Source organism: Phoca vitulina, unplaced genomic scaffold (genome assembly GCF_004348235.1).
Source record: "Phoca vitulina isolate PV1807 unplaced genomic scaffold, GSC_HSeal_1.0 scaffold57, whole genome shotgun sequence".
NCBI classification, from domain to species: Eukaryota; Metazoa; Chordata; class Mammalia; order Carnivora; family Phocidae; genus Phoca; species Phoca vitulina.
Genome location: NW_022589760.1, coordinates 4652150 through 4659945, shown reverse-complemented (window position 1 = coordinate 4659945; position 7796 = coordinate 4652150). Strand labels below are relative to the sequence as shown.

The 7796-nt window shown below is 36.1% G+C and overlaps 1 pseudogene; it reads left to right on the top strand.

Moving 5' to 3' along the window:
* Window positions 1-5397: 5397 nt before the first annotated feature.
* On the top strand, window positions 5398-5890 carry LOC116623152 (annotated as a pseudogene).
* Window positions 5891-7796: the final 1906 nt, after the last annotated feature.

Genomic DNA, 7796 nt, shown 5'->3' with positions numbered 1-7796 from the left:
GCAATTATAAAATTAATAGGTAGCCTTGAAAAAAACATAAATGACAGTACAGAATCTCTAAGGGTGGAAACGAGATCTAATCAGGCCAAACTTAAAAATGATATGAATGAGACGCAGTCTAAATTTGGATGCTCTAACACCTAGGATAAACAAGGCAGAAGAGAGAATAAGTGATCTAGAAGACAGGCTGATGGAAAAGAAGTTGAGGAAAAGAGAAAGACAACTAATATCCCATGAAGAAAGGCTTTGAGAGATTAATGATGCCCTGAAATGAATCAATGTCAGAATTATTGGGGTGCCCAAGGGGGTGGGGAGAGAGGGCCAGAAGGTATATTTGAGCAAATCATAGCTGAGAATGTCCCTACTCTGGGGAAGGAAACAAGCATTCATGTCCAAGAGGCAGAGAAGACCCCTCCCAAAATCAACAAAAATAGATCAACACCCCGACATATAATAGTGAAGCTTACAAATTGTAGAGAAAATGAAGCTATCCTGAGAGCAGCTAGGGAGAGGAGATTCCTTATGTACAGGGGAAGAATGTCACAATAACATCAGACCTATTCAAAGAAACCTGGCAGGCCAGAAAGGGCTGGCAAGACATATTCAGGGTAATAAATGAGAAGAACATGCAGCCAAGAATACTTTATCCATCAAGGATGTCATTCAGAATGGAAGGAGAGTTAAAGAGCTTCCAGGACAGACAGAAACCAGAAACAGAGACAATCTACAGAAACAGGGACTTTATGGAAAATACAATGGCACTAAATTCAAATCTTTCAATAGTTACTCTGAATGTAAATGGGCTAAATGCTCCAACCAAAAGACACAGGGTATCAGATTGGATAAAAAAGCAAGATCCATCCATATGCTGTTGACAAGAGACTCATTTTAGTCCTAAAGATACCTCCAGACTGAAAGTGAGGGGGTGGAGAAACATTTACCATGCTAATGGACCTCAAAAGAAAGCTGGGTAGTAATCCTCATATCAGACAATTTAGATGTTAAACTGAAGACTGTAGTAAAAGATGTAGAGGGACACTGTATCATACTTAAAGGGTCTATCCAACAAGAAGATCTAACAATTGTAAAAATTTATGCACCCAACATGGGAGCAGCCAATGATATAAAGCAATTAATGAACAAAGTAAAGAAACATTGATAATAATACATTAATAGTAATGGATTTCAACACCCCACTCACAACGATGGACAGATCATCTAAGTGAAGACCAATGAAGAAACAAGGCCTTTGAATAACACACTGGGCCAGATGGATTTTACAGATATATACAGAACATTCCATCCTAAAACAACAGAATACTCATTTTTCTCGAGTGCACATGGAACTTTCTCCAGAAGAGATCATACTGGGTCACAAATCAGGCCTCAACCGATACGAAAAGATTGAGATTATGCCCTGCGTATTTTCAGACCACATGCTTTGAAACTTGAACTCAATCACAAGAAGAAATTTGGAAAGAACTTAAAACACTTGGAGATTAAAGAGCATCCTGCTAAAGAATGAGTCAACCAGGAAATTAAAGAAGAACTTAAAAAATTCATGGAAACTAATGAGACTGAAAACACATCGGTTCAAAAACCTCTGGGATACAGCAAAGATCGTCCTAAGAGGGAAGTACATAGCAACACAACTCTCTCTTAAAAAATTAAAAAAATCCCAAATACAGAAGATAACCTTACACCTAAAGGACCTGGAGAAAGAACAGCACATAAAGCCTAAACCAAGTAGGAGAAGAGAAATAATAAAGATTAGAGTAGAAATCAATGAAATAGAAACCAGAAGAACAGTAGAACAGATCAACGAAACTAGAAGCTGGTTCTTTGAAAGAATTAATAAAATTGATAAACCTCTGGCCAGATTTATCCAAAAGAAAAGAAAAGGACCCAAATTAATAAAATCATGAGTGAAAGGGGAGACATCATGACCAACACCAAGGAAATACAATTTTAAGAACACGTTATGAGCAACTATATGCAAACAAATTAGGCGATCTGGAAGAAATGGATGCGTTCCTGGACACTTATAAACTACCAAGACTGAAACAGGAAGAGGTAGAAAATCTGAACAGACCAATAACCACCAAGGAAATTGAGGCAGTATTCAAAAACCTACCAAAAAAAAAAAAAAAAAAGCAACCCCAAAAAACAAGAGTCCACGGCTAGATGGCTTCCCAGGGGAATTCTACCAAACACTGAAAGAAAAAATAGCATCTATTCTACTGAAGTTGTTTCAAAAAATAGAAATGGAAGGAAAGCTTCCAAACTCATTCTATGAAGCCAGCATTACCTTGATTCCAAAATCAGACAAAGACCTCATCAAAAAGGAAAATTACAGACCAATATCCCTGATGAACAAGGATGCCAAAATACTCACCAAGATACTAGCCAATAGGATCCAACAGTACATTAAAAGGATTATTCACCATGACCAGGTGGGGTTTGTTCCTGGGATGCAAGGGTGGTTCAACATTCAGAAATCAATCAACAAGATAGGTTTCATTAACAAAAGAAGAGACAAGAACCATATGAGCCTCTCAATTGATGCAGAATAAGCACTTGACAAAATAGAGCATCCTTTCTTGTTTAAAACTCTTCAAAGTGTAGAGATAGAGGGAACATACCTCAATATCATAAAAACTATCTATAAAAAGCCCACTGCGAATATCATTCTCAATGGGAGAAAACTGAGACCTTCTCCCTTAAGGTCAGGAACATGACAAGGATGCCCACTTTCACCACTTTTGTTCAACATAGTACTAGAAGTCCTCGCCTCAACAATCAGAAAACAAAAAGAAATAAAAGGCATTCAAATTGGCAAAGAAGAAATCAGACTCTCTCTCTTCATAGGTGATATGATACTTTATGTGGAAAACCCAAAAGACTCCACCTTCAAACTGCTAGAACTCATACAGCAATTCAGTAATGTGACAGGATACAAAATCAATGCACAGAAATCAGTTGTATTTCTATATACAAACAATGTAACTGAAGAAAGAGAAATTAAGGAATCAATCCCATTTACAATTGCACCAAAAACCATAAGATACCTAGGAATAAACCTAACCAAAGAGGTAAAGGCTCTGTACTCTAGAAACTACAGAACACTTATGAAAGAAATGGAGGAAGACACAAAGAAATGGAAAAACATTCCATGCTCATGGATTAGAATAATAAACATTGTGAAAATATCTATACTGCTCAGAGCAATCTACACTTTCAATGCAATCCCTGTCAAAATATCATCGACATTTTTCACAGAGCTGGAGCAAACAATCCTAAAATTTGTATGAAACCAGAAAAGACCCTGAATAGCCAAAGGAATGTTGAAAAAGGACCAAACCAAAGCTGGGGGCATCACAATGCCTGACTTCAAGTATATAATAAAGCTGTGATCATCAAGAGCAAGGTGCTTGACAAAAACAGACACATCAATCAATGGAACAGAATAGAGACCACAGAAATGGACCCTCAACTCTATGGCCAACTAATTTTCAACAAGCAAGAAAGACTATCCAATGAAAAAAAGACAGTCTCTTCAATAAATGGTGCTTGGAAAATTGGACAGCCACATGCAGAAGAGTGAAACTGGATCATTCTCTTACACCATACACAAAGATAAACTCAAAATGGATGTATGACCTAAATGTGACACAATAATCCATCAAAATCTGAGAGGAGAACACAGGCAGTAACCTCTTCGACCTCAGCTGCAGAAACTTCTTGCACAACATGTATCTAAAGGCAAAGGAAACAAATGCAAAACAAATGCAAAAATGAACTATTGGGACTTCATCAAGATAAAAACCTTCTGCACAGCAAAGGAAACAGTCAACAAAATTAAAAGGCAACCTACAGAATGGGAGAAAATATTTACAAATGACATAACAGATAAAGAAAGGGCTGGTATCTAGGATCTATAAAGAAGTTATCAATCTCAACATCCCAAAAATAAATAATCCAGTCAAGAAATGGACAGAAGACATGAACAGACACTTCTCCAAAAAAGACATACAAATGGCCATCAGACACATGAAAAAATGTTCCACATCACTTGCCATCAGGGAAATACAAATCAAAACCACAATGAGATATCACCTTACACCAGTTAGAGTGGCTAAAATTAACAAGACAGGGAACAACAAATGTTGGCGAAGATGTAGGTAAAGGGGAACCCTCTTACACTGTTGGTGGGAATGCAAGCTGGTACAGCCATTCTGGAAAATAGTATGGAGATTCCTCAAGACATTAGAAATAGAGCTACCCTATGACCCAGCAATTGCACTACTGGGTATTTACCCCAAAGATACCGATGTAGTGAAAAGAAGGGGGCACATGCAGCCCAATGTTCATAGCAACAATGTCCACAATAGCCAAACTGTGGAAGGAGCCAAGATGTCCTTCAACAGATGAATGGATAAAGAAGATATGGTTCATATATACAATGGAATATTACTCCACCATCAGAAAGGATGAATATCTACCATTTACATTGACATGGATGGAACTGGAGGGTATTATGCTAAGCGAAATAAGTCAATCAGAGAAAGACAAGTATCATATGGTTTCACTCATATAGCACAGATGATCATAGGGGAAGGGAGGGAAAACTGAATGGGAAGAAATCAGAGAGGGAAACAAACCATGAAAGATTCTTGACTTGGGGAAAAAAACTGAGGCTTATGGAGAGGGAGGTGAGTGGGGGGATGGGGTAACTGGGTGATGGGCATTAAGGAGGGCACACAATGTGATGAGCACTGGGTGTTATAAGCAACTAATGAATCATTGAACACTACATCAAAAACTAAAAAAAATTATTACAAAATGGAAAAAATGTAATACAATATGGAAAATGGATCTTGGAAATCCAAGCTTTCCAATCACATGAAGAACAGACCTAAGTAAAATAAAAAAAAATCCCAAAGTTTAGTAGAAAACTTTGAGCTGGAAAGGGTCAATATAATATAAAACAAATGAGGTAAGCAGGACAAGATATATCCTGGTTGAAACTTTTAAAAATTCAAAGTTGAAAAATAAGTCTTATGAATATCTAGCTATGTAAAACATTTTTTATAGTAGAGATAGTTTCAGAAGAAGGGGAGAAATCAAGAAATACCATTTTTTACTTAACATTGATAAGAGAAATGTAGGTACAACTTTTAAAACACAAAGGTAAATTTAAAAGGTGGTTAATTTCTTCCAAATATCTAAACAAAAAAGTAAAGAAAAATATTGTATATGAAATAAAACAAAGTAAACAGCATGAAAATATGAAAATATTAAAGCAAAAGAACTTATAGAAGATAAAGCCAATGTAAATGAGTTAAGTCCTCTAATAAAAGTTTTCAGACTTGGCCTTACAGACACCACCACCCAGCCATGGTCAACCCCACTGTGTTCTGTGACATCGCCATGGACATTAGCCCTCAGGCCTTGTTTCCTTCAAGCTGTTTGCAGATAAATTTCCAAAGATAGCAGAAAACTTTGATACTCTGAGCACTGAGGAGAAAGGATTTGGTTATAAAGTTTCCTGCTTTCACAGGATTATTCTGGGATTTATGTGCCAGGGTGGTGATTTCACATGCCATAATAACACTGACAGCAAGTCCATTTATGGGAAGAAATTTGATGATGAGAATTTCATCCTGAAGCATATGGTTCCTGGCATCTTGCCCATGTCAAATGCTGGGCCCAATACAAATGGTTCCCAGTTTTTCATCTGCACAGCCAAGATTCTGTGGTTGGATGGCAAGCATGTGGTCTTTGGCAAGATGAAAGAGGGCATGAATATTATGGAAGCCATGGAGTACTTTGGATCCAGGAATGGCAAGACCAGCAAGAAGTACCCATTGCTGACTGTGGACAAATCTAATAAATCTGACTTGTGTTTTATCTTAAATACCAGATCATTCCTTCTGTAGCTCAGGAGAGCACCCCTTCACCCCCATCTGCTCAAAATATCCAACAATCTTTGGGCTCTCATTGCAGTTCTATGGGATCCATATTTTCCTTACTCCTCTCCAAGTCTAGCTGGATTAGAGAGTTAAGTTTATGATTATGAAATAAAAACTAGACAACAACAACAAAGTTTCAGACTCAAGTGACAAAAGAAAAATACAACTATCTGCAACTTATAAGGGATATCTAAAATAAAGTCCATTAAAAAGTAAAAATATTTCAGGATGCCTGGGTGGCTCAGTCAGTTAAGCGTCTGCTTTCAGCTCAGGTCATGATCCCAGGGTCCTGGGATTGAGTCCCACATCAGGCTCCTTTCTCAGTGGGGAGCCTGCTTCTCCCTCTGCCTGCCACTCCCCCTGCTTGTGCTCTCTCTCTCTCTGACAAATAAATAAATAAAATCTTAAAAAAAGTAAAAACATTTCATAACAGAAAAATGCAAATAAGAAAGTATAGATGGTCATTAATAATAATCAAAGTAGAATTCAATTAGTGAGGCAGAGTTTATTTTACATTGATGAAATAGTATGTGGTCAATGAAAATAAGAGGCATGGGCCTTTATAATAATGAACAATGTGACCAGGTACTGCACTACCATTTTCACATGTGTTAGCTAATTTAATGTTCAGAATAACACTATGTGGCAGACATGATTATTCTCATTTTAGATATGAAACAACTGAACATAGAGAGGTTTAATAACTTGTTCAAGATTCTCACTGGTAAAGGCATAACTGAGATTTGGGCCCAGGTCATCATAACTTGAGAACCTCAAAGATACAGTAGTGTATCTGAAAGGTTAGTCCTAGCATTACCTGCATCAGAATGCTTATTAAAAATATAAACTCCTGACATCATCTCTGAAATATTCTAGAGCTCTGAAGTTTGCATTTTAATAAGTATTCCACTTGATTCTTATACATGCTAACATTTGAGAACCACTGCATTACATGTACTACCTCCAAGAAAATGAGAGAAACATAATTGAAGTGGAAGTGTTAATCCACCCTTTCTATCGTAGCTAGATTAAGTAGGAAAAAATAATATATAATTTAATATTAAACAGACTATTATAACAAACAAAACACTACAGAAAATATATATTATTTTCAACCATCCTTTTACTTTTACAAAATTGATCACGCATTAGATTCTAAAAGAAAACTAATTCCAGAAAGCAAAGGTAATAAAGACCATATTAATTAATCACAATGTGCTAAAACTAGGATTTAATAAAAATTTAAAGAGAAAGACACAGCTAGAAATAATTTTAAAAAACATTCTTAAGTAACTATTATTAGAGCTATTATGATAAAGATCAGAGTAGAAGTATAAGAAATAGTGACTAAAAAAAATCAATGAAACTAAGAACTTTGGAAAAATAAACAAAATTAATAAACCTTTGGCCAGACTTATCAAGAAAAAAGAAAATTACAGCTGACACCACAGAAATACAAAACATTATAGGAGACTACTACAAAAAAATATAAGCCAGCAAATTGAACAACCCAGAAGAAATAGATAAATTCCTAGAAACATACAGTTTTCCAGGACTGAATCAGGAACAAACTGAAATCCTGAACAGATCAATTACTTGTAATGAAGTTGAATCAGTAATCAAAAAAGTCCCAACAAAGAAAACTCCAGGACCAGATGGCTTTAAAGGTGAATTCAACCAAACATTTGAAGAAGAGTTAATACATATCCTCAAATGATTCAAAAAATTGAAGAGGAAGAAATGCGTTTAAATATGCAGCCAACATTACCCTGATACCAAAACCAGAAAAGGATGCCACAAGAAAAGAAAATTACAGAACAATAT